Source organism: Panthera leo, chromosome A2, assembly GCF_018350215.1.
Source record: "Panthera leo isolate Ple1 chromosome A2, P.leo_Ple1_pat1.1, whole genome shotgun sequence".
Taxonomy (NCBI): domain Eukaryota; kingdom Metazoa; phylum Chordata; class Mammalia; order Carnivora; family Felidae; genus Panthera; species Panthera leo.
This window is the reverse complement of record NC_056680.1, coordinates 20,104,502-20,129,105: the sequence shown is the minus strand read 5'-3', so window position 1 is coordinate 20,129,105 and position 24,604 is coordinate 20,104,502. Positions and strand designations below refer to the sequence as shown.

General features: G+C 41.7%; 1 protein-coding gene across 8 annotated transcripts in view; it reads right to left on the bottom strand.

Moving 5' to 3' along the window:
- The window catches only part of RAD54L2 (RAD54 like 2), a 112,639-nt gene extending 100,424 nt beyond the window's left edge, over nucleotides 1-12,215 (bottom strand). For 2 of the 8 annotated variants that reach the window (XM_042929520.1, XM_042929516.1), the window contains exons 1-2: nucleotides 10,242-10,429; nucleotides 7,836-7,980 (exon numbers count right to left, since the gene is read on the bottom strand). The gene's annotated coding sequence lies outside the window, so the exon portion shown is untranslated. Of the gene's footprint in view, nucleotides 1-7,835; nucleotides 7,981-9,588; nucleotides 10,011-10,241; nucleotides 10,430-12,191 lie in introns of those variants that run through there. The other 6 variants (XM_042929519.1, XM_042929517.1, XM_042929518.1 and 3 more) reach the window with 6 other exon arrangements.
- Between the last annotated feature and the right edge of the window lie 12,389 nt (nucleotides 12,216-24,604).

Below are 24,604 nucleotides of genomic sequence, written 5' to 3'. Positions count from 1 at the left end.
TGATGAGACAGAATTATCATGATTATCCTCACTACCATTCAAGAGGAGAAAACAAACTTATAAATTGCCCAAGTTAAACAGCAGGTATCAGAGTCAGGATTAAAAATCAAGTCCTCACTATCTGGGAAATAGTGTTAATTTTTAGTAGGGTAGAAAATGGCAAGGTAATGATGTTTAAAAAAAACCAGAATGTTCTTATTAGTAAGACATATACACTCAATGACAATGTCTGAGATTTAGCTTTAAAACATACCCACAACAGGGACACGTGGGTGGCCAAGTCGGTTCAGCTCAGGTCATGACCTTGCAGTTCATGAGTTCGAGCCCCACATCAGGCTCTGTGCTGACAGCTCAGAGCCTGGAGCCTGCTTCAGATTCTGTGTTTCCTTCTCTCTCTGCCCCTCCCCTGCTCGCACTCTGTGTCTCTCTCTCAAAAATAAACATTAAAAAATAAAATGAGGGGCGCCTGGGTGGCTCAGTCGGTTGAGCGTCCGACTTCGGCTCAGGTCATGATCTCACGGTCCGTGAGTTCCAGCCCCCCGCGTCGGGCTCTGTGCTGATGGCTCAGAGCCTAGAGCCTGTTTCAGATTCTGTGTCTCCCTCTCTCTCTGACCCTCCCCCGTTCATGCTCTGTCTCTCTCTGTCTCAAAAATAAATAAATGTTAAAAAAAATTTTTTTTAAATAAAATGAATAAATAAACATTAAAAAAAATTTAACATACCAACAACAACAAAAAAGTAAGGAGGACAATTGAAAGAAAAAATTGGGGAAATGCTGATAATTGTTGAAACTGGGTGATAGGTACATGGGGTTAATACACTATACTCCCTGTTGCTGTATATGTTTGAAATTTTCCATAGTAAAAAGTTCATTCATGCGTGACTTCCCTCCCTGCAAAGACGGTGGGGAGTGAGAAGTTGGTCAAAACAAGGGAGAACAAACACCCAGAAGAAAAAATGTTGTCCCAACAACATGGATTTCACCTCAGAAATAGTGTTCAGGAGACACATAAGACCAGAAGCCAGAACACAAAACATTAAGACACATAGATAAAACAGGTGGTACGGAAATGGCAGTAAAACTGCATTTTAGATAAGAAACAAGGATAGGAAGGAGAAGGCTAGGGTAGCATGAGAGGCCCAGAACTAAGTAAAGTTATTATGGTTCTACCTTGCATGTAAGGTAAAAACTAAAAGGGGAGAGAACAGGAATATGCTAGAAAGGAGACACCGATTAATCAACTAATTAATTGATCGATAATATATGAAATAAATACATGAAAAGATGCTCATTCTCCTCAACAAGAAAATGTTATCTAGGCTTCAAACAAATTAGTTACATAGGCTTCAAATTGGCAAAGATTAAATATATTGATAATGTTCAGTGCTAAAGAAGAAAAAATACAATCTTTTTAAAGTTATTTGGTAACGTCTAGAAAAATTTTATTTGTTTATTTATTTCTGAGAGAGAGGGAGAGAGAGAAACAGAGCGTGAGTTGGCAGAGGGTGGGGAGGGGGTGCAGAGAGACAGGGAGTCATAGAATCCGAAGCAGGCTCTAGGCTCTGAGCTATCAGCACAGAGTTTGATGTGGGGGCTCGAACTCACAACCCATAAGATCATGACCTGAGGCAAAGTCAGATGCTTAACTGACGAGCCACCTAGGTGCCCCTATTGCTAGAAAAATTTTAAACATGCATATCTTTTGTTTTTTTAATTTTTTAATGTTTGTTTATTGTTGAGAGAGAGAGAGAGAGAGAGAGAGAGTGCAAGCAGGGGAGGGGCAGACAGAGAGGGAGACAGAATCTAAAGCAGGTTCCAGGCTCTGAGCTATCAGCACAGCACCTAATGCGGGGCTCGAACTCACAAACCATGAGATTATGACCTGAGCTGAAGTACCATGCTTAGCTGACTCAGCCAACCAGGCACCCCAACATGTGTATCCTTTGACAAAGAAATTCTATTTGTAGGAGTTTGCCTAGGAAGTATACAATGTATATAAAGATGTATATAATGTATACAAAGAGGTGCATCTTGTATATATATATATATATATATATATATATATATATATACATATATACACATGTATACACATATACATATATATATATACACACAAGGATGCTTGTTGCTACAAAGACAGAAACAAATGTCTGTCACCAGGGGACTAGAAAAGTTGATACAATGCAATATAATACCATGTAACTATTAAAATATATGATAGATACATGTACTAAACAGGAGAAAATGTTCAAGATAAAACCATTAAGCCAAACCACAAAGCATTAAGACACCTAGATAAAACAGGTGGTAAGGAAATATAGTTATATATTATATATTAGTTACACACATATTGAAAAATATTTGTAGAGGAGTAGCTATATTGTGATCCCATTTCTGTAAAAAGGAATTACTTACCTCTCTCTTTCACATACATTCACATTAGCATACATAGTAGAAAAAAATGTGAATAAATATAGACTGAATTCTTAATGGTGATTAACACTGAGACATGGGATTCTGGTTTCCTTTCCTTACTTAAAAAATGCCTGAATTTTACCGTGCTCATATATTACTGGTATAATCAGCGGGGTGGGGGTGGGGTTAAAAAGTTAAGGACTTTCCAAAGCAAGAGACTCTGAGCAATGAAAGTGTCATGATATAAAGACAAGGGGGAAAAATAGGGAGCACAAGCCTTAAAGTGAGGTCACGGTCAAGAATGAGGGAGAGGGGAGCCCGGGGCTCAGTTGGTTAAGCATCCAACTCTTGGTTTCAGCTCAGCTCATGATCTCACGGTGCCTGGGATTAAGCCCTCCCCAGAGCCTGTTTGGAATTCTCCCTATCCCTCACTCTCTGTCCCCAACACCATGTTCTCTCTCTCTCTTTCTCTCTCTCAAAATAAATAAAGAAACTTAAAAAAAAAAAAAAATGAATGAGGGAGATGGAGGGCAGGTCTAGGGCCTAAGGGAAAAATGAGCCTTGGGGCAGTGCCTGGCTGGCTCAGTCAGTGGAGCTACAACTCTTGATCTTCAGGTTGTGGGTGCAAGCCCCACACTGGGTAAAGATTACTTTAAAAATATAAAAAATTAAAAATTTAAAATTAAAAAAAAAAAAAAAGAGAGAGAGGCACCTGGGTGTCTCAGTCAGTTGAGCCTCTGACTTCAGCTCAGGTCATGGTCTGTGTTCATGAGTTAAAGTCCCATATCAGGCTCTCTGCTGTCAGCACAGAGCCCACTTCGGATCCTCTGTCTCCCTCTCTCTCTGCCCTTCGCCCACTTATGTGCAAGTTCCCTCTCTTTCTCTCAAAAATAATAAATATTAAAAATAAAAAACAAAACAAACAAAAATTTTAAAAAGAAAAAAAAAAGAAAAAATGAGCTTTGGGAAACATGCAAGCAGTTGCTATGGGAATGGGACCCTAAGAAGGCAGCACAGGAGCACCATGAGGGTCAGAGCTCAACTCAACTGAAGCAGTGGGAACTGTGGTCAGTCAACACATCCTATTTTCCTGATTCCCTACAAACACTAAGCAACCTAGGGTTAACAAAAGAAGCCAGAGGTGAAAGTTTAGGGATGGCAACTGGCAGAACAGACGGTATACAAAGTCAGGCAGGCAAAGGGTTCTCAGACCCAGGGAAGGCAGCACTGAAACTGTGGGCCATGGCAAACCAGCATCCAAGCTGAGGTGGGTGAAACAGTGGGGAAGAGAAAGGTGGAGAAACAGTGTGGGGAACACAGTGGAACTGGAAGGCACAATGAGGGCAGAGAGCCTGAGCTCAAGTCAGAATCACACCTAAAGAATTCTTTCCCACATTTTTTGGGGTCCAATTTCTATATATCATTATGTTAGGAGAAAGACCACTACTAGTGTCAAATATTGCAAAAAAACATTTCCACCTGATTCTGGGTTTTTCTCTTGACCAATAAGTGATGTGTGAGGACAGTGGGGCTCCTCTCCCTCTAGGTTCCTCCCCCATTCAGCCTCTTCCAGAGTTTCCAGGCAACTGTTAACAGAGCAGATGCTCTACTCCCTGCGTGGCACTATATTCTTTGTGGGTATCCTTTCCTGGCCAGAAGCCTGGAATAAGGGGTAACTGTCCCCCCAAACTGAAGCCCTAACAATATCCTATAAGGACATAAAAGGGGTCCTAAACTTAGTATCAGAAAACCTAGAAGCTTTTCTTCTTAATGGCTTTGTGCACTTGAAAGCAAGCTACTTCACTTTTGTGTTTGTTTCGTCAACTGTAAAATGGGGCTACCTGCTTCACAGGGTTGTTGGGAGGGTAAAGTAAAGGAAATGTATATGAAAGTTATGAGCTGTAATACCATACATGTGCAAGGTATACTTATAAAGCAAACATTTTCATTTCTGCCTATGTATAACTTTCACTGATGATGTTTTAAGACCATAAGTGGGCGCTAGTAAAGCCAATGTGCCTATGCTGGCTGAAATGATTTTTGTTTTTATTGCTTCTAACCTACATTACAACAATTTCCTTCTCAAAATCTCAACACTGCTCACAGAATATCTTCAACAGTTGCTTGCCACATTTAATGTGCCTTATACTTTGTTTCAGTTTTCCTTATCTCATATCAATTTTTACCTTTAACTACTTCTCATGCTTTCCTTTTCTGCAGTATGTTATATTTGTCAACTGCATGAAAGAAGACTACATTATATAGGCTTTAATAAGGTTCCTCACACTTGGCCTTCAGTGGGATTCTTATGTGATCTGATCAACCATGAAAATGTAAATCAATTTAGATAGTACACCCTCCAGTTATCTTACCACAAAGAAGAACCAAGAGGGTGACTTATGAAATTGGCACAATTCCATAATTTCTAGGTTAGTAACTCAGAACACATAGCCTCCTAACAAAGAATTAATTCATCAGTTCCAGTTTTAGTACAGTATTAGGCTAAGCAAAGAACTAGTGCAGATAATTTCATAGTCACTGAGTTCAAATTCCTGAATAAAGTTTGAGCAACTAATCTTGTATCCTGAAAATGGTGACATTGAGCTCAATTCCAAAAGGTCCATCAGCCGGTAAAAGTCACAACATCCTGGTGTTAAATTCGTTACACACTCCCAGGCTGGCCACTAGCTGTCTGGAGACCTTGTGACCCAAACTGACTAGTCACTCTTCTTCGTGCATGAGGACAAAGTGCTCAGAGCAGTAAATGGCCAAAGGAAAATCTAGATAATACCAACGAAAAACTTCCATTTTTTCCAAATGAAACTTTTGCCAGACCCACAGAAAGCAAGTAATAGCCCCCCCCAGCCTGAAAACTATGAACATATGGAATAAGCAACACATTTTCAATCAAAATAAAGTATTGCTTTTAACAACCTGTAAGTACAAAGGCAGAAGCACTGTTTCAGCCAGGATCAGACACAGCCTTAAAATCAGAACACTCATCACACCACCAGCTCCACAAGGAATGATTTCCTGTCACTTCATATGCAGAGGTCATTCATTTGTTCATTCCACAAAGATTTACTGAGTAGCTACTCAGTGCCAGAGATGGTTAGGTATTAGGATATAAGGATAAATAAGACAAGGTCCTGCTCTCAAGCAGATTACAACCTAGCCTGTAAAACACACAAATATACCAAAAGTTAAGAGTACAGTGTACAGAGTAATTATGAAAGAAGCTTGGACAGAACTGCAATGGCCAGATAAAGGAGAGGCATTCAGCTTAATCCAGAAAGAATCAAAGAATCTTTTAAGAGATGGTGGTGCCTTAATTCCTGGTAAATGCAAGACTAAGAGTCAGAAAATCACTAGAATGGGGAAGAAAGTTAGGAGAGGAATAGCTTCAGCATGCTGGGATGTTCAAGGAGTTCACTGTAACAACAGCATCAAGTGCCAGAGAAATTGTGGCAGAAGAGGGACTAGAAAGAAGACACAGGAGTGGCTGAGTCTAAAGGTGAGATGTTGAAATAGAGACATACTAGGATCTAGATGTTCACAGTATTTTAAGGCTAAAGGAATATTATTTACTTTTAACAGAAGTTAAAGACCAGCCACAATGGAGGAGGGATTTGACTAAGGAAAACTGGAAGAGTTGTATGGCCGGTTATTTCTAATTACTTCTATCTGGCTTATACTTATTCTTACTTTTCTCTTGACTTCTTTTTTTCCTCCCATAGGGAAAAAATAAAACTGAACAATTCTGTAACAAAGGCTGTCAACCTTCTGTTCATCAAAAACTTTCTGAACAGAGTGCTATATTCTATCAAAATACCCCAAATTAGAGAAAGATGACAAATCTCTCTAGCATCTGGAGCCTTCCTAGCAAAAAGACCAAAGCCAGGTCTCTGATAAGACGAAAGCTAGAGAAACATCCTGACCATGGGATACACAGAACATGATGCTGCCTGTCATACTCTAGCAGTGTAAATGGGAATGCTTACAGTTCTCAAAACAAGGACATGCCGAACAGTTACCTCCTGGCTTCTCCATAGAAACTGCCAGGAAAAAAACCTACCAGTGCCAGGAATGACCTTGGACTTTATAGTGTGGACTCCTGCCCACCAGTACTAGATAAAGACTACCTCGGTAATTCTCTCACCTGTCCAGAGTACAAACAGGTGCAGACAGCAGGCTGCCTTCCTCACCAGACAAAGAAACTGAGCCCCTCATCCATGCACAGCACCTGGTTATGCTCCTACTACTAATACTACTGAAAATAGTGCCCCCATTACTACTTCTAACTACACTAACAGCTACTAAGAGCAAGACACTACTACTAACAGCAAGCACTGACTACCTACAAAGTACTAGGCCTTCATCTTCAGTCCCCAATACAATCTGCAGAGAAGGTTATACTATCCTCATTTTACAGAAGGAAAAAAATAAATAAATAAAACAAGGCTCAGAAAGGTTAACAGCTTACCCAGGTCAAAAAGCAAGAAAGAAGTAGAGGTGGGATGACTCCAAAGACCATGCCCTTCCTATTGTACTAGACACCTCAGAATTTTCCTACATAAAGCAAAATCACAGGGCACCTGTGTGGCTCAGTCAGTTAAGTGTCCGACTTCGGCTCAGGTCATGATCTCACAGTTTGTGGGTTTGAGCCCCGCATTGGGCTCTGTACTGACAGCTCAGAGCCTGGAGCCTGCTTTGGATTCTGTAACTCCCTCTCTCTCTCTGCCCCTTCCCTGCTCAAGTTCTGTCTCTCAAAAAATAAATAAACGTTAAAAAAATTAAAAAAAAAAAAAAGCAAAAACTCTAAGGCTTCTTTCCAAGAGTTTCTGAAGTCAATCCATTTGACTAAGAGGTATTCAAAAACACTTCTTTCAGCAATCACTTTGCTTTTAAAACAACATATGTTGGGGCACCTGGGTGGCTCAGTCGGTTAAGCTTCTGACTTCCGCTCAGGTCATGATCTCGCGGTTTGTGGGTTCAAGCCCCGCATTGGGCTCTGTGCTGACAGCTCAGAGCCTGGAGCCTGCTTTGGATTCTGTGTCTCCGTCTCTCTCTGCCCCTCCCCCACTTGTGCTCTGTCTATCAAAAATAAATAAAATGTAATAATAAAAAATTTTTTTTCAAAACAACATATGTAAACCATTTTTTCTTTTCTTTGATCAAGTGAACATTCTAGACAGAAAATGAAAGATATTTTAAAGAATTTATCATGTGAGTGCCTTGGATTTTTGGCCAAAATATAAACACAGAGAGAGAAGAGAGCAAAGGACAGAATTTCATTCTACTAGATCAGAATGGAGATTAACGATTAAGGCAAAAATTTTTTTTCAAATATAATTTACATTATATTGTATGCAGTGAAAACCAAGAGGCAAGCAATTTCAAATAGACTGAGCCTTACCTCAATCTTATTCCTCCTGTTCTAGGGGACAGCACTCCAAGTGATCAGCAGACACTCCCAGCCTACATACAGTGAACCAGACAAAGGGGGTAAGCAACGCCTTCATGCTCCCAAACCACAGTGGAAAGGAAAGTGTGACGGCTTCCTGGGGAACCCAAGCACATATACAGTATTTATAAATCACTATTCACAAACACACACAGAAACAAAATGTTACCTGTGGTTTGTCTACAGAAATACTTAAAGTTAACAGGTGTATTTAAATTAATGCAAAAACAATCCCATACTAATGTGAACACATTATAGCTCACCTTTTTCATGAAAATATATGAAGACAATCAATTTTCACTAGTCAAAATTAATACTGTATAAAAAACTTCATTCAGCAGCTTTACCAATTAAAAGCATAATATACCTGAACCACTTCTTCTCTCACAGACCTATAGCCACTTCTGAACTAAGAACTACTATTAAAATGCCAAAAATATTACCATTGTAAAGATGCCCAACACAGTACCTGTCATAATTCAACAGACACTGGTTTATGAAAGAGTTAACTATTTAAAATATAAAAATTTAAGAGAGACAGAAATCAAGGGACATACAGGATTTTTTAAAGATTAAGGGGGGGAAACCAGAACTATTAGTACAACCTACAGATAGTCAGAATTACCTCACATTTCACTGAAAATTTATAGACTCCAACTGGGCAGTACCTCTTAACACTCTAAATAAACTCAGAAGGTGCAATGGTCTGATACTGCCATTTGTTGTATAGAGTTTCATACCTCATCTACAGACAACACACCAACTTTGCCTGAATGCTACACACAGAGCTCTGGTGCACAGCTGCAGGCCTCAGAGCTGGAGTTTGCACACTGCCTTCAATAATACAGATGAGACACAGTGTGCAGACCAAATTCACTGAAGACGGAGAACACTTCTAGTGAAGAAGATAATGTTCTGTAAAAGCTCAAATGGCAGTCACTAAGATTTAACAGATTCAACATAATGACTTCATGGCAGCAGGAGAAAATGAAGTTTCATGGATTAGGGATACAAAGAACATTTAACAACATAAACTGTTAGGGTTTTCACATCCCTCTGTAGAGTTGCACACATTAAACAATGACACACAAATTAGTGAAAACAGGCTCTGAAATTAATTTAGATTTCTAAGAATTGGACTGAAAACCCCTAGAATTTACATATATTATGGTGTCTAAGTTTGTCTAGCATTACAAACAATAGCCACAGTGCTGAAATGAAAGTATGAGTCACAATTCAAAAACAGGAGGAAAAAAAAAAAAAGAAAAGTACAGAAGAAAGCTTTGGATCCAAATACCACAAAGAAATTCTTTACTTAAAATACTGTCAAGGACAGCTACCATTCTGACTTGGAGTGAAAAGGAATGATTCCACAGTGTCTTCTACTCTGGAACAAACTCTTTCAGCCCCCAAAAGCCCTTTCCAGCCCCATCCACCTTGGTGTCCAGTCACTAACATAGTCAGCCACATCCACTAGCAAGCACGGGAATTCTAACAGATCTGAGTCACCCACTCCCCCGCAGTAAGAGGTCATTCTCTATCAGAAAGCCCACTCTGCAAAGTTCTCCTGTTCATCTCCCAGGCTGCCATCACCGTGGCCCACATAAAGCAACCTACCAAACTCGGCAGCCTACCAACACTTCTCTACACTCTCCAAATCACAACTCCAGCTCACCCTAACACCAAGGGAGGCAACGCTACTCACCGTGACACTCTGGTGACATTCAGTTCCCTGCCTGAGAACCCTTCAACGCCAGGATACATCTGGGCCAGAGAATCCAGCTCTTTGCTCAACTCCTCTGTGCCCAGCTGAGCTTCCAGTCGTTCCAGGAACCAATCACGGGTTACCCCAGAGAAGCTAAACTCCCAGTGCCTCTACTCCCCAGCCAGACCCCAGTCGGCCAAGCTCACAGACGTGGGACAGAGGGGGCGCGGGGGGGAGACACATCCCGATGTGCCTTAGGGACCAGGCACACGGAGGGCCCTAGAATTCCAAACGCAAGCCCCCCCCCCCCCCATCCACCCCACTATGGTTAGCTTCCAGGGTGTCCGCATTAAGCGTCAAGAGCGCACACCACTGGAGTTAAGTCTCCGAGCCCCTGTGACTCCCTTTCCTGGCTACCAAGATACTAAATACCAAGCCACAGAGGCCCCGGGTCGAGGCCAAAACCCCAGCCAAGGCTCCGGCCACTGGAGTTCCCCAGTGGGGATCCAGCGCCCCAAGGCCCGGGCCGCTGGGACGGGCTTGCTGCCCCAGGCCGCTGAGCGCCACGGGCCCGGGCCGCGTCCCCACTCGGCCCCCATTGTTGCCGTCCCGGCGGCCCAAGCCCGGAGCCGGGGGCCAGCACCGGCACTCACCTCCTGCGCCGCGGCTCCGGGCCGCGCCGGGCCGGGCAGGGCCAACTGGCTGCGCTTCCCGCTTCTCCTGCTCGGCTGCGTCTGCGGCGGCGGGGGCGGAGGTGGCGGCTGAGGCGGGAAGCGGCCGGCCAGGCCCGGGCGCCGCGGGCTGGCTCGGGCCGAGAGTCGGTCTTCTCCGGCGGCGGCGCTCGCAGACTCCTCTCGCGGTCCGCGCCAGAAAGTGTCCCCCTCCTGGACCGCGCGCCCGGCCGCCCGGACGGGAACACGCGCCGCCGACAGGAAAGTTCCGCTGAGAGCTGCCCGGAGGCCGTTCTTTCCCAGTGCCGGGTGGACCGTAATTCGTCCCTAGATAGAACCATCTGTGCTACAGATGACCGTTTCAGGAGTGAATGTGGCACGAAAATCCCAGGCCTGAATCCACCTGGGAACGGTTCCGGGGTGGGTGGGACAGAATGGGTTTGCACCCCACCAGCCACCAGTGCTTCAATTGAGCCTCGGTTCCTCCTCATTCCTCGCTTGGGGGAGGCTTGTGAGGATTGAATGCGATGATGCAAGTGGTTGGCACGGAGATATGGGGTTCAACATTGAGGCACGGTCATTGGCAATGCTGCCAATGATGATCGCTGCTATTACTACCGTCTCATTACAGAGGTTGTGCACAGCCCTCAAGGACCCATGAAATTGATGTGTACCATGTAACTGTCGGTTTTCCCCCCTCCACCCCCACCTCCTGTCCCGTTTCCTGTTGTCTGAGGCTATCTTCAGAATTTCCTGAAAAGAGCAGCAGGGACAAGAAAGGGCTTTTTAAATCACTGACACGGGGAAGGGGGGAGGGGGGGGGCGGAGGGCTGGTGGGTATGGAGCGATTGGAAGGGTAAGGATGCAGATTCTCCTTCCTTAAATTGGGAATTGCTGCCCTGTGGGCGCCAGTTAATGAGAAGAGTGTATTTTGTCAGCTCTCTCCACTACAGCCCCAGGTCTTATCCTCCTCCTCCTCCTCCTCCTCCTCCTCCTCCTCCTCCTCCTCCTCCTCTTCCTCCCAGTAAGTGAACACTGGCAAGATGCTGAGAAAATTATAAAAGCAGATCTTTTTTTTTTTTGGAAGACTTGTTTTGTTTTCCTCACAAAATCAAGAGGATAAAAAATCCTTTCTCTTCCCCACTTCCCTTTTCTTCTGAGCCTTCACACTTCTGGATATCAGACATAGTTATTTTTGGAACAAATTAGGTTATAAAAATACAAGTGTGTGTTCCAAACTTTGGGTGGGAATTTATATCTTCAGAGGTGCTCCAAAAAGTATTACAGCTTTCACACGTTCTCAAATTTCCCATTCTCAGTCCTGTGGCTACTGACACTCAGGAAAGTTTACCCTGATACCCTTCTCCCTTGTCTGAAGAGACTTTCCAAAGGCCTCTGATATCAGTCACTTGTACCTGAATGAAATTTTGTCACTGTGTCACACATATACACACATATATTTCCTTCTAGATTATCTCCTGGGAGTAAGGAAAGGGCTCTGCCTGTCTAAAGGCATTGTGATAGCCATTTGGAAACATCAGTCTCCTGGGTTAGAAAGCACACTCAAAACCTTTGAAGGCTCTGGGTTCCCTCAAGTAGGAGGAATTCATCCTAGGCTCTTAAAGGACAAAGGATCCCTCAAAAGCTGGTTCACTTCTCTCAGCATCTTGAGGTCAGATTAGCATTCTGATGCCTTTCTGCTCCACGCTTTGCATTTTCCCCAGTTGGTCTCTTAGCTTGGACTCTTGGTATGTGGCACATAAACGGATTTGGTCTCAAGGGCTGAAGCAAATTTAGACAAGAATCTTAAAGATGACCAAAGGGAGAAGAAAGAGACCAGTGAGGCTGGGCAGAGGCTTGAAAAAAGAATCTTATTGTTTATCTCCCCCCTAAAAGACTAAATACACAACCATCAAAGATACCCACACTTACGTTCCTCCTTTGTCACTGAGGTTGGAGCAACAAGGGCCAGGGCTGGCTCCCCTGGTAATAGAAGCCCCTTCCATTCCCTCCTCCCAAGATGCTATTGCCCTTCTGTGATATCATGGTTTCCTTGACTTCCAAAGCTTCCCTGACTACTTGGATGATGTTATGCTCTCACAACTACCTTTGGAGATCATGTTATCCCCAATCCACCTGTAGGAAAATGGGTTCTATTGGGGGGAATTTCTAGAGTGAGTTACATGTATACCTACCTATTGATGGCCCTACCTTCAAACGAGGTTTAAAAATCTGAGATCTTCCTGAGACAAAACACATCAGCAACTTGCTAGTCAATCAGAAACTAGAACTAGGCCTTCTCCATCACTGTGAACTCACACCTGGAAAAAACACCCTCTACCTTTACCCTGTTTCACCACCTCCTCATTCCATAGAAGCCAGCTCAATGCTTCCTCCATCAGCCAAACTTGAGCCCATCCCCACTTCTGGATGCCAAAGATCCTAGATGCCATCATCACTATGAACCAGGTTCCAAAGTGGCAGATAATTTTGTCTCTTCAATAGCCATCCTATTCTTGGGATATTTTTTAAACTTTTTGTTTACACACCACTTCCCTCATACTAGATTATAATCTCTAGGAAGCTTTTTACAATTTTTTTAAAGTAGGCTCCACGCCTAATGTGGAGTGTGAACTCAAGACCCCGATATCAAGAGTCGCATGTTCTATCAACTGAGCCAGCCAGGTGCCCCTCTGGGAAGCTTTTTAAAGAAATCCACCACAATGTCTAATGAAAGCCTGGAATAATTGCTGTACCATAAAATTTCATTTATGTTTGGCAATTACTTACTGGGTACCAGGCACTGCACTGGATACTAGGGAATAGTAACAAGACATGCCAAGCATAACTATAAACATTTTATAGGTATTAACTCATTTAATCTTTACATTGACATTGAGGTATATACAATTAGCATCCCTTCAAAGTTGGAAAAAGTGCTTGGGGATCTTACTTGACAAGTAAGAAGAGGGTAGGGGTTTGAGTACAGGACATCTAGATCCAGAGCCCACTCTCATAACCACGCACTGAAGTGAATGAAGAACTATGCTTACAGTTGAGCTTGGAAGATTCTCATCTGTAGAGTGTTAGCTAATACAATCCTGTTCCATGTGGGTGTTCATTCAGCAAACATTTATTGTCCCCAAACTGTATTTCAGGTGCTCACATAGGCCCCCAGGGAACACAGTGCTGAGCAAAAGAAAACACATCTTTTCCCTGAAGCATCTTACCTTCTAAACAGGAGAGACAAATAGTACAAAATAATTTCAAATTCTAATGAGTGCTGAAAAGAACATAAAACAGAGACTATGGGAGAGGCCATCAGGAGCGGGGAGGCATTTAATAAGACCCTGATGAGGTAAGCACGCCAAGAATGCTACAGAGAAGCATGTAAAGGCTCAGGAAAGGAGAATTCTAGGCAGAAGGGCCAAAGCTCAGGGGCAGCATGGGGTGTGGTGAGAACCTCAGATGACTGTCCTAGAGAGTAGAGAAGTGGCTTGTAGCTTGCTCCCAAATTTCGTGGTATTGAGGGATCGCTTTTTAGGGCTGGCACTGGCTGGAAATGGTGTGAAAGATGCTGTTGATCAACTGTCCTAGGAAAGTAGCACACATTACTATACTTATAAATGACCATGCACATTTGTTAAGTCCATAGATAGTTGTCATGGAAACAGTTGCTTTTTAAAAAGTCCTACAGAGAATAATTCCATTCAGTTCCATCAAATTCATCAGCTTACTCAGAGAAGCCCTCCATGACTACCTACTCAATCTAAGTAACTGCCTAGTGACCATTAAACCACCCTATTTTCTCTATCTGCAGAAAATTTAATATTACCTGACATTTTTCTTCATAGGTTTATCATCTCTCTCCCCTAATTAGATTGTGAGGTCCATGGAACAAGGAACCTTGTCAATCTTACCAAGATCCCCAAGCCCTAAAAGAGGTACAGAAAAGCTCAATAGCTTTCAGCTTCAGCTGAAAGAAGAAGGGCCTTTAAGGATAATGTGTTGGATAGCAGAACAGCATGGGGAAAATCAGGGATCTAAAAGGACAAGAAATAAGTTATCCTACTTTTTTTTTTAAGTTTGCTTATTTATTTTGATAGTGAGAGAAAGCATGGGTGGGGGAGGGGCAGAGAGAGAGAGAGAGAGAGAGAGAGAGAGAGAGAGAGAGAGAGAGACACTCCCAAACAGGCTCTGCACTGTCAATGTGGAGCCTAATGTGGGGCTCAAACTCACAAACCGTGAGATCATGACCTGAGCCGAAGTTGGATGCCTAGCTAAATGAGCCACCCAGGTGCACTAAGTCATCCTACCTCTTAATTCTAGAGAACAAACTGATGGGTACCAGAGGATGGGGGGAATGGGTGAAATAAGTGATGTGAATTAAGGAGTGTACTTGTGATGAGGACCAGGTGATTAAAATAAAAACTTAAAGGAACCTGGGTGGCTCAGTCAGTTAAGTGTTGGACTTCAGCTCAGGTCATGATCTCATGGTTCATGGGTTCCAGCCCTACATCAGGCTCTGTGCTGATAGCTCAGAGCCTGGAGCCTGCTTCAGATTCTCCCTCTCTCTCTGCTCCTCCCCAGCTCACACTCTGTCTCTCTCAAAAATAAATAAATATTAACAAATTTTTAAATAAATAAAATAAAGAAACTTAAGGGCACCTGTGTGGCTCAGCAGGTTGGGCATCCCACTCTTGATTTCCAATCAGGTCATGATTGTGAGATTGAGCCCGGCACCAGGCTCCATGCTGAGTGTGGAGCTTGCTTAAGGTTCTCTCTCTCCTGCTCATGCGCTCTCTCTTAAAAAAAAAAAAAACCCTAACTTGGATGTAAGTTTAAAAAATAAATTAAAAAGCGATTTATGCACCACCATTACAATATTAGAGTGCCCTGAATTTGACTGTATATTTAACTTTATCAATGAGTTTTATACTTTCATATGTTTTCATGTTGTTTCTAGGCATTCTTTCATGGGATCGAGCCCCATGTTAGGTTGTGCACTGGCAGTGCAGAGCCTGCTTGGGATTCTCTTGCTTCCTCTCTCACTGCCCCTCTCCCAGTCATGCTCCCTTCTCTTTCAAAATAAATAAATAAACATTAAAAAAAAAAAACTTAAAAAAAAAAAAGAAGTCATCCTAGCTGGACTTCAGGGTTTGGCTTGATGAATTGGGATTCTAGATTTCTATTCTAGATTTAGTGGCTGAGGTTCTATTTAACCCACCCTCTGTTAAGGTTGGGTGGGTAATGTGAGGGGCCCTGGGCTCCAGAGCCATGAAGATTTACCTGCCCTTACTACACATGGATGCTCTCAGAGGTAGGGCTTGCTTTCATGATAAAAACACTCAGAAAACTAGGAAGGAAGGGAATTTCCTTAATATGATAAAGGGCACTTATAAAAAATCCACAGCTAATATTGTACTTGATGGTGAAGTACTGAAAGCTTTGAAAGCTTTCTCCTCCAGGCCAGGAACAAGACCAGGATGTCTATTTTTACCACTGCCATTTAATATTGTACTGGAAGTTCTAGTCAGAGCAATTAGGCAAGAAAAAAATGAAAAGCATCCAAATTGGCCCTTTTGTGATTAAAAAAAAAAAACCACCTCAACAAACTAGGAATAGAAGAAACTCACCTCAACATAATAAAGGTCTTATTGAAAAGCCCATAGCTAACATCATAGTCAATGGTGAAAAACTGAAACTTTCTCTTCTAAGATCAGGAATAAGACAAGCATGCCCACTCTCATCATTTCTATCCAAGATAGTACTGGTGGTCCTAACAGGAGCAATTAGGCAAGAAAAGGAAATAAAAGGCATCCAAATTGGAAAAGAGGAAGTAAAATTGTCTGTTCACAGATGACATGCTCTTATATGTAGAAAACTCTAAACATTCCACACCACCCAAAAAAGGACTAATAAACATTCAGCAAAGGTACAGGACACAAAACCAATATACAAAAATCAGTTGCATTTCTATACATAAACACTGAACAATCTGAAAAGGAAATTAAGAAAACCATCCTATTTACATTAGCATCAAAAAGAATAAAATACTTAGGAGTAAACTTAACCAGAGACAAAAGACTTGTACTCTGAAAACCATAAAACATTGGTAAAAGAAATTAAATACAAAGAAATGGAGAGACATTCTGTTTTTATGGACTGGAAGACTTAATATTGTTGGATTCAATGCTACCCTAAACAATCTACACATTTGATGCAGTCCCCATCAAATTGCAACGTGTTTTTGTTTCTGTCTTTTGCAGAAATGGAACAATCCATCCTAAATCATATGGAGTTGCAAGGGACTCCAAATGGCCAAAAATAATCTTGAAAAAGAAGAACAAAGCTGGAAATGATCCTGATTTGAAAACTTACTATAAAGCTACAGTAATCAAAACAGTGTGGTACTGGCATAGACAGGCATATAGACCAAATGGAATAGCATAAAACCCAGAAATAAAGCCTCGTGTATATGGTCACATGATTTTCTATAAGGATGCCAAGACTATTAAGTGGGAGAAAGGATGGTATTTTCAATAAATGGTGCTGGGAAAACTGGATATCTACATGCAAAAGAAGGAAATTGGACCCTTACCTTACACCATATACAAAAATTAACTCAAAATGGATCAAATACCTAAATGTAAAACCTATCGCTATAAAACTCTTAAAAGAAAACATAGGGCAAGTCCTCTTGGGTGGCTCAGTTAGTTGAATGTCCAACTCTTGATATTGGCTCAGGTTATAATCCCAGGGCTGTGGGATCAAGCCCCCATCAGGCTCAGTGCTGAGCAGGGAGGCTGCTTAATATTCTCTCTCTCTCTCTCTCTCTCTCTCTCTCTCTCTCTCTCTCCCTTTCCTCCACTTGTGTTCTCTCTTTAAAAAAAAAAAAAACAGGGGTGCCTGGGTGGCTCAGTTGGTTGAGCATCCAGCTTCAGCTGGGGTCATGATCTCACAGTTAGTGAGTTTGAGCCCCACGTCAGGCTCTGTGCTGACAGCTTGGAGCCTGCTCCGGATTCTCTGTCTCCCTCTCTTTATGTCCCTCCCTTGCTTTTTTTCTCTCTCAAAAATAAATAACAATTTAAAACAAAAAACAAAACAAAACAGGAACACCTGGGCAGCTCAGTTGATTGAGCATCCAACTTCCACTCAGCTCATGATCTCATGGTTCATGAGTTTGAGCCCCACATTGAGCTTGCTGCTGTCAGCGCAGAGTCCACTTCAAATACTCTATCCCCCTCTCTCTGTTCTGCCCCCTCTAGTGCTGTTTCTCTCAAAAATAAATAAAAATATTTTTTAAAAGAAAAAAACCCATAGGGCAATAGCTTTATGACATTGAATTTGGCAATGATTTCTTGGATAAGACAACAAAAGCACAGGCAACAAAAGAAATATATAGAGGCACCTGGGTGGCTCAGTCAGTTAAGCATCCAACTTCAGCTCAGGTCATGATCTCACAGTCTGTGAGTTGGAGCCCCACCACCACACCCTGTCAGGCTCTGTGCTGACAGCTCAGAGCCTGGAGCCTGCTTCAGATTCTGTGTCTTCCCCTCTCTCTCTGCCCCTCCTCCACTGATGCTCTCTCCCTCTCAAAATAAAAACATTTAAAAATTAAAAAAAAAGAAAAATATATAAATTCAGCTTTATGAAAATGAAACACTGGTGTACATCAAAGTACACCAACAAAGAGTGAAAAGGATAAGCCATGGAATGAAAGAAATATTTCAGATCATGTATCTGATAAGGGATTGATATCCAGAATATGTAAAGAACTCCTAGAATTCAACAGAATACAAGTAACCAGACTGAAAATGAGCAAATGACTTGAATAGACATTTTTCTATAAAAGATATACAAATAGCTAGTAAGGATGTGAAAATATACTTAAAATCACTAATTATTAGGGAAATGCAAATAAAAACCACAATGAAATACTACTTCATACCCATCAGGATGACTATTACAAAATAATGCAAAACAAAAACAAAAACAAAAAACAAAAAACCCCTAGAAAATAATAAGTGTTAGAGAGGATATGGACACTAGAATACTTGTGTCTTGATGATAGGAATGTAAAATGTATAATCACTGTGGAAAACTGTTTGGCAGTTCCTCAAAAAGCTAAACATAGAATTATTGTGACACAGGAATTTCATCCCTGGGGATGTACCCCCGAAGAATTGAGAATGGGGACTCACAATCAGATACTTGTATGCCAAAGTCCATTGCAACAATATTCACAGTATCCAAAAGGTGGAAACACCCCAGTGTTTATCAGCAGATGAATGGATAAACGAAAGTAGTATATACATACAATTGAATGTAATTTAGCCACAAAAAGGAATGAAGACGTCCTGCTACATGCTATGACATGTAGTACCATATTGAAAATACACTAAGTAAATGAACTAAACACAAGAACTCACATGTTGTATGATTTCATTTATATGAAATATACAGAATAGGTAAATCCATAGGACAGAAAGCAAGGCTGGGGGTGGGGGAGCCGGCAATGGAATGGAAAGTAATTGCTTAATGGATATGGGGTTTTCAATTTGACAGTAAACTTCATATACTGAAAAAATAAATTAATAAAAATAAAAATAAAAAGATATGGGGTTTTATTTTGAGGTGATGAAAATATTTTAAAAGCAGATAGAAGTGGTGATTGTATAATATTGTGAATTGTTCATTTAAAGTGGTTAACTTATATGAATTTTACCTCAATTTTAACATTTTATTTATTTTGCAGAGAGTGTGAGCAGGGGAGGGGTAGAAAGAGAGGGAGACAGAGGATCCACAGTGGGCTCCATGCTGACACCAGAGAGCCAGATGCAGGGCTTGAACTCATAAACCGCAAGATTATGTCCTGAGGTGAAGCTGGATGCTCAACCAACTGAGCTACCCAGGTGCCCCAATTTTACCTCAATTTTAAAAAATCAAAAAACAAGCTTAGAGAGGTTGAGTTGCATGAGATCTCACAGCCACTAACTAGTGGAACCAGAATTTGAACTCAGATCTGAGAATTCAAATTAAATACATACATACATATTTTTAAGATGTTTAGGGAAAGTGGAAGAATTTATTTACTTCAAGGGTAAATGACTTATACTGGTTTTTTTCTGAGAGCATGCTTATTATTTATAAGGGAGAAGAAATGATGCTTTCCACACAGTAGGTGTTCAATAGCTCTTTTTCTGAAATGGTCATCATTTACAGGCTCCATGGTCTGGAGAGAATTTGAGAGTATCTGGAAGGAGTTATAACTCTCTCCAAGCAGTGAAGGGTTCTTCCTCAAGAATGGAGATTGGGGAGGAACCATCTCCTCCCACATGTTGTATGACCTTGGGCAAATCACTTAACCTCCCTGAGATGAGTTCTTCATCTGTAAAATGCAAATAATATGCTTGCAATGGTGAAAAAGAAATGAGAAAATGGCTATAAACTTTCTTTGGAAGTGTTAAATGTATGTGCACGTTTATTTAGTTCAGAAAAAATTAGGCTAACATTTTCACTGTTAAGTCACTCCCACTATCTTCTAGAGATGATCACAAGCTCACACTCACCTCTACAAGAGATTGGCTGGGATTCCCAAGACTCAGCTGTACTGCTGTAATTATCTTGGGCACCTATTTCATTCTTATTGTAAATTATATTTGACTTCTCCATATGGGACCAGGTTGGTCCGTCTCAGTAGCCCCAAGTCTACTACAAAATTGGGTTCCATTAACATGTATTGAACAGAATATTAGGGGTGTCCACAGTCCTCATGTTGCCATCAGGGGATTCAGGTTCATCAAAAAACCCTGGGGATTTGTTTTATAAAGGTTAAAAACCACAGCCCCTGAGACTCCTGGGGGATACAGGCACACAAACATAATTATTTTACAGCCTTAATCCCCGTGAGAACAAACTACCAGTGGGGGTGCAGGGGAAGGAATATTTGGTTTAGATACTTTAGGAATCTAATCTCCCCTTTGGTTACTTCTCACCCCTTTCCAGGCCTTACCTTGGCCCCACAGCAATCACCCAATGTGTTGTTAATTGTTGGGTGCTCAGTAATGTGTGGTTGGACCAACTCAGACCATAGGACCACTATTCCCTCTTGCTAAACCTAAACCTCTACTCCCGGTTAGTAAACTCACTCTGCTTTTTTTTTTTTTTAATTAAAAATTTTAAGTTTATTTCTTTATTTTGAGAGAGAGAGAGAGAGAGAGAGAGCGCCAGCACAAGCAGGGGAGGGGCAGAGATAAGGAGAGACAGAATCCCAAGCAGTCTCCACACCATCAGTGCAGAGCTTGATGCAGGGCTCAAACTCACGAACCATGAGATCATGACCTGAGCCAACATCAAGAGTCAACGCTGAACAGACTATGCCACACAGGTGCCCCATAAACTCACTCTCCTTTAATTCCTGGCCCAAATGTCATCTCTTCCGAGTTGTCTCCATGAACATAAAGGCCAGTCCTTTCTCTGGGCTTTCTTGGCATTTCATTCCACAAATATTTATTGGGCACATTCTGTTTCAGCCCTGAAGACAGTTATACAGCTTGGCCTCTGTCCTTAGAGCTTATGTCCACTGGGAAAGGCAGACCAGGAGCAAGCAGTTATACCACTATGAGACGGAAGCACAGGTTAAATACCTTAAGAATTGCAGGAGACATCTTGGAGACTACTTAGCTCACGCTCCCCTTTCCAAAACTTCCCACCCACTCAGGAATGGGGCCTGGAGGCTATGTTTATGCTATATGTCTCAGTTATCCAGCAGTAGCTGATTGGCCCAGGGAGAATACCTAATTACAGATGGGCCAATTGGATTCTATATCCCAAGAATTTCAAGTTTCGAAGGTACAGAGAGCTATGACACAACCAGTCAGAGGGCATTGGGCTGGGAGTCTCAGAAGAGGGAGGGAAGGAAAGGTGAGGGCTCCTGCTGGAGAAGTCCAGAAAGTACCCCCTTCTCTTCAGCACCTTGTTTTACTTAAGGGAGTTTCAGGGGTTTTAGGCATCATCAAAATGACCCCAACTGAGGCAGGAGTGGTCAGGTAGGCTCCCAACCTGGCTGAGCTAAAAGGAAGGGGTGGGGGGACAGGCAGACCAGGTCAGGAGAAGGAGTGAGAGTTGGATAAAAGGCAGGGAAGAGGATTCTGAGTAGGGGGGAACAGAATAGGCAAAAGCCAAGAGGTAGGAACTGTGCGAGTAAGATGGAAAGAAACAAGACTAGAGTTGTGACCAGGACTAGGGTCACACATGCCCTTGTAAGGCACATTGAAGTCTAAAACGACTTGCAATTTAAATTGCACTAAGAGGGGCATCTGGGTGGCTCAGTTGGTTAAGCTTCGAATTAGGTCATGATTTCGCAGTTTGTGAGTTTGAGCCCTGCATCAGGGCTGTCAGCACAGAGCCAACTTCAGATCCTCTGTCCCCCTCCCTCTGTGCCCCTCCACCTGTCTCAAAAATAAATAAATAAACTGGAAAAAAATATGGGGCACATGGGTGTCTCAGTTGATTAAGCATCTGACTCTTCTTTTCGGCTCAGGTCATATTCTTACCGCCTGTAAGTTTGATCCCTGCATCCGGTTCTGCACGGTCAGCGTGGAGCATGCTTGGGATTCTCTCTCTCCCTCTCTCTTTCTGCCTCTTCTCCACTTGTACACTCTCTCTCTTTCAAAATAAACAAATAAACTAAAAAAAAATTGCACTAACAGTGAAGGTTAGGGGATCATACCATGGGTAGTGAGAACTCTGTGATGATCCCAGCAGATGTTGCTGGCCTAAAATGAGGGTGTGGGAGAGCACAAATGGACAAATGGGGTCAGCACTGTTTAGGAAATGGCATGGTTTGGTCTTCATAACTACAAGTGGGGATAAGGGAAGGGAGGAGTCAGTGTGACACCTGCCTACCTGGGGATGACTTTTGTGGAGAGGGGAGCTTACCTGAAAGGCAGAGAAGCAGCGCTAGAGAGGGTAGGGTTGCTTAGAGCCTCATTGTGTAAAGCAGGGACCAGAAGCAATAGCCCTGGCCTCACTTGATAGCTTGTTAGAAAGACAGATGCTAAGGACCCAACCCAAACTACCACAATAAAGTTTAAGAGGCTCTCATTGAAATAGCACCTGATGAGTCATGAGTGTCAGCTCCATTCCTTTTTCCTTGTCCTGCTCTCTACCCAGTTTAATCTGTCAGTGGAGATCCCTCGGTTTTAAGGATCAGTGAAGACCCCTCAATATGTATGTAGACTTTGAGATGTATGGGTAGTTTTCTGGGGAGAGGATTTGTAGCAAGGTAAAGACCTATAAGATAAATGAAATTGAGAATAAAGAAAATTCATGAAACCAGAAGTTGGTTCTTTGAAAAGATCAATAGGGGCACCTGGGTGGCTCAGTTGGTTAAGTGCCTGACTTTGGCTCAGGTCATGATTTCACAGTTCATGGGTTCGAGCCCTGCATCAGGCTCTGCACTGACAATGTGGACCCTGCTTGGGACTATCTCTCTTTCCCTCTCTCTCTGCCCCTCTCCACTTGCTCTCTCTCTCTCTCTCTCTCTGTCAAAAATAAACAAATAAACTTAAAAACAAAAGATCAATAAAGTTGACAAAACTTTAGTTAGACTGACCAAGAATAAAAGAGATTACTAAATCTAATTCAAATTGCTAAAATAAAAAAAAATGGAAGTGGGAACATTACTAATGATCCTACAGAAATAAAAAAGATTGTAAGAGATTATTATGAACATAGTAAGCTGGATGAAGTAGACAAATTTCTTGAAAAACAAAACCCACCAAGATTAAATCATGAAGAAATAGAAATTTTGAGTAGACCTACAACTAGTAAGGAGATTGAATCAGTAATCTAAAGTCTCCCAACAAATAAAACCCTGAACCTAATAGCTTCATTGGTGAATTCTACCCAACATTAAAAAAAAAAAAAAAAGTTTATTTATCTTTGAGAGGTGAGGGGAGGGGCAGAAAGAGAGGGGGAGGGAAGATCCAAAGTGGGCTCTGTGCTGACAGCAGAGAGCCTGATGCAGGGTTCAAATTCACAAACTGTGAGATCATGAACTGGTCCGAAGCCAGACACTTTAGCCAACTGAGTCACCCAGGTGCCACTCTATGCAATATTTAAAGAAGAACTAATACCAATCCTTCTCAAACTTCCAAATAAATGAAGAGGAAAGAACACTTGCTAACTTATCCTACAAGGCCAACATTGCCAATATCAAAGTCGGATAAAAGACACTACAAGAAAACTACATATAATTATACCTTATGAACATTGATGAAAAAATACTTAATAGAATATTAGCAAACCAAATTCAGCAGCATACTAAAAGGAATATACACCACAACCAATTGTGATCTATTCCTGGAATGCAAGAATAGTTCATCATACTAAAATCAATCAGGGTATTACTAACAAAATGAAGGAGGAGGAAGCACATAATCTCAATTGATAGAGAAAAAACATTTGACAAAATTCAACACCTTTTCATGATAAAATCACTAAAAGAACGAGTAACAGAAGGAAACTACTTCAATATGATAGGAGTCATATATAAAAAAACCCACAGCAAAAAACAAGCCCAAATCACAATGGTGAAAATCTGAAAGCTCTTCCTCCAACATCAGGAACAAGGTAACGATGGATGCCTGCTTTTGCCACTTCTATTCAATACAGTACTGGAATTTTAACCAGAGAAATTAGTCCAGAAAAAGAAATTAAAGGCATCTAAGTTGGAAAGGAAGAAGTAAAATAATCCCTGTTTGAAGATAATAGGATCTCATATGTAGGAAACCCTAAAGATTCCAAACAAACAAACAAACAAAAAAACTGCTAGAACTAATAAACGAATTCAGCAAAGTAGCAGGAAACAAGTCAACACACAAAATAAGTTTCATTTCTATACATTAGCAATGAAATAAACAGAAATAGTGGTGCCTGGGTGACTCAGTTGGTTAAGTGTCCGACTTCGGCTCAGGTCATGATCTCACAGTTCATGAGTTTGAGCCCCTTATCGAGCTCTGTGCTGACAGCTCAGAGCCTGGAGCCTGCTTCGGGTTCTGTGTCTCATGCTCTCTGTCTGCCAGGCCCCCTCAAAAATAAATAAACTTAAAAAAAAAATAAACAGAAAGAACAAGTGTTGGTGAGGAAGTGGAGAAATTGGAACTTTTCTGCATTGTTTGTGAGAATGTAAAATGACACAGCAACTGTGGAAACAGTACAGTGGCTCTACAAAAAATTAAAACTAGATTTACCATATAATGTAGCAATTCCACTTCTGAGTATGTACCCCGAAGAACTGAAAACAGCATCTCAAAGAGATATTTATACATCCATGTTTC